A 3333-nucleotide genomic window follows, 5' to 3' on the forward strand; every position below is an offset into this window, starting at 1 on the left:
TAATGCACTAATTCGTTGTTTGCCAACTGACAATAAAAGCACAAGGAAGAAGAAGAAGAAGAAGGAAGGAAGAAGAAGCTAATGTTAGACAGAACCCCAGCACATGTCAATGTGATCTAAATGCAGAAGTCCATTTACCGGAGATAACTGGAAGAGAGAGAGGGAGAGGCAGAGGTGTTGGAGGTGCAGTCAGGGCAAGGAGAGGCAGAGGACCTACCTAGAGTGATGGCTCAATAGAGGACGAAGAAAGAGTGGAAGCCCTCCAAAGGAACCCGAGGGCTGTTACCGAGGTTTGTATTTATAAGGTTGTTGTAACGTTATCATATTCTGAACTGTTCGCACTTTATGACAGACCTCAGCACACAGTGATAACGTTATTTACATAGCAGCTCTGTGCACATGTACCCTTGTTACTGTAACGTTAGATAGTAGTAACATGTCATTTACTGGGCAACAATGATTATATGAAGCCATGTTAAACAAGTTGAGCAAACACTGGCCAGCCTGCAAACCCTAATATGCAGTACCAAGTTGCCAACATAATGTCATGCAACTTATAAAGCCTTATTTTATCAGAATCCCAAATTCTTTATTGATACCCAAGGGGAAATTCTTGGTCACAATTGCTAAGCTTGCATGTCAATTAAATATACAAATTATAAAATCTAAATCTAAATGTAGGTAATGTGGACATGTAAAGTAATTTACAGCATCAACAGAAGTGTAATGATAAATAGTAGTAGTGCATTAAATACTAACAGTAATAATGAGTACCAGTATATTTCATTTGGAATCGATACAATCTTAAAAACAACATCGAGACAGAGTAACCAGAGTATTGAAGCAGAGAATATTGCATATTGAGTATTTTTCCGTGTCCTCTTTCTTCAGAGACTTCTTCAGGAGATGACCCTTGAAGAACACAGAGAGCTCTCCATCCTTCTGCTGGAGAGGCAGCCAGGCCTGGTCTTTGATGCCTTGATGATGCATCAGAATCAGAAGGAGCTTTATTGCCAAGTAGTGTTTTACACATATGAGGAATATGGTGTGGTGATAAGGTGCTACACGTAGACAAACATACAGTCAACATAAATAAATAAATGTGGAAATATATAAATATGGAATTGAAGAACAACATTGCAGATATATACATGTGCATTATTCTGGGTCTGTGCTGTGCAGTAACGTAACGGAAGAGAATTGTGTACATATAAATATATAAACTGACAACATAAAAATATAAAACAACAGCGCAGACATGGTGCCCCACCTTCTGCCGGAGTGGCAGGAGCACCTTGGTGTACTTGTGGTAACTGTAGGGAAATGCTGTGGCCAGGAAAAAGCGAACTGTGTGAGCCTACTGCCACACATCTCCCAGTACTGCCTTGAAGAAGGCTTTATTCGCATTCACAGGCAGTACCGGGAGGACATTATGGGATTAGGCAACATCAGGGAGCCTGGGGATGACAACAGGGAGTCCCGCTATGGTGCCTATAGACACTTCATCTCTTGGCAACATGGAGCTTTAGGCCAGGGAAACCAACTTGTCATCCCTAGTTGTTGTGTTTGGAGGATCAGAGACAAGTTCCCTGATCCTCAAGGACACTACACGGGTTTTATTCCTGGACTGTGAATTTCCTTCCAGGCCCTCTGGCATGGTCATACAGTTTCACACAAATACTCACAAACCTGCCTCATGAGCAGTAAGCATAAATATTACTAATTATTACTAAATATTACTAATATACATCAGTGTGAAAAAGTATAGCCACACTACCTGAATCGCAGATAGTTGTGAACATCTTTCTGCCACCTCTTATTGAGAACTATATCCACTAAAGCTTTGTGGCACTGGGAGTCTCTCTGGATCCACTTTCCCCGCATTTGCTCCGATTCAAGGTGCCCGTGTTAGCAATTTCCCATAGTCCAGGTGTGAATGTTGCAGACATAGTGAAGGATGCCAACCCATAATGCCTGCAAAACATAAAAATGCACTATAAATATGTCCTTAATATAGCAATTAATGAAATTACTCAAAGATATAACAAAATTGTGTGCTTACAAGAAACTGCCCACGTGTGTCGGCAGTCTTGCAACACCACCGAAAATGGTTGACTATGTCCTTCAGCCAGTTGAAGAGGATGGACTATCCTTTCATCTTTGCTGCCTTGAAAAGAGAAAAAGAATTACTGTAAAATACAGGCATTCAACTATAGTCTGAGTGTAGAGGTGAAAATATAAATGTTCAACCCCCCCCAGGAGGGTCTTCATGTGCAGGCAAGGAAGTCCATCGATAGAGTGTGCTTTCTTCAGTGCTCCACCCATTCTGTTGTAGCACAAAAATCTGTAGTAAACAAACACCACAAAACAATTTCAAATTGAGAATGAAAAATAACACACCATATAGAAATCGGTGGAAGATCCTCTTCATCAGAGCTGAAACCATCATCTCTTTCAAGGGAGTAAGGGGAAGCTTCATCTGCCCAATCAATTCTTTACATAATGACAACTTTCAGATTAAAACAAGTTCTCAAATAATATCACTGAAATATAAAACATGTAATTAGGAAGTACTACTTACACACTGTTCATTGGGTCATTGAAAACATTTTCCTCCAAGTCCTCCTCAACAATGCTCATGTCATGTAAGCTGCAAAAAACATATTACAAATATATATTATGAACATTTGGAGAAAAGCAATACAGGGCTAAAAGTTATGATGTGTACATGTTACCTTTGTTCAAGGCCCTAAATTTCTGTGGCTTCTGGAATGACATCAAGATGCTCATCTCTGTAAAGAATAACCAGAGTAAGTTGTGTATATCCCACACATGCTCATTCCACAGTAGATATAGACCACAAATAAAATAAAATTACACACTAATCATAAAGTTCATGTTTCTAATCAAAGCTATTAGGACAAAATTAATATATTGTTATGCATGACTTACCGGTCTGTTCCACTAGAAGTACCAATGCTAGACAATGCTGGAGCTGGGATTTGCAAAGGTTTTCTCTTCAAGGGTGTCGATGTTGCAGGACCTGTCTTGTAGCTGGAGAAACAGCAGCATCAATAAATGAAGTGCTACATGACACAGTCGCATATGACTGTAATACATTACTGTACTGTAATCCACAATGTATTACATCTTGGTAGGGTTTGCTCATCTGGCCTAATAAATTGAACATCCCAAAAACTATCACATCTAGTGTAAGTATGATCACCGACAGACAACATGGAAAACGTAAGCCAAGAGTGTGTAAAAATGTCACTGTTTCTGTACCACAGTCCATTATAAACCACATCATGGGTAAGTTTACAAAGCCATAGT

The 3333-nt window shown here is 39.6% G+C and overlaps 1 long non-coding RNA gene across 1 annotated transcript; it reads right to left on the minus strand.

The window, feature by feature from the left end:
* Positions 1-1424: 1424 nt before the first annotated feature.
* Positions 1425-2742, minus strand: LOC119898344. The gene is made up of 3 exons (XR_005443527.1): positions 2401-2742; positions 2063-2326; positions 1425-1974 (listed from the first exon to the last, which is right to left on the minus strand). It is a non-coding gene; the product is annotated as an uncharacterized LOC119898344 (long non-coding RNA).
* Between the last annotated feature and the right edge of the window lie 591 nt (positions 2743-3333).

This window comes from Micropterus salmoides, unplaced genomic scaffold (genome assembly GCF_014851395.1).
Source record: "Micropterus salmoides isolate LMB-PRFRI ecotype aquatic unplaced genomic scaffold, ASM1485139v1 Ms_hic_scaffold_11, whole genome shotgun sequence".
Classification (NCBI taxonomy): Eukaryota; Metazoa; Chordata; class Actinopteri; order Centrarchiformes; family Centrarchidae; genus Micropterus; species Micropterus salmoides.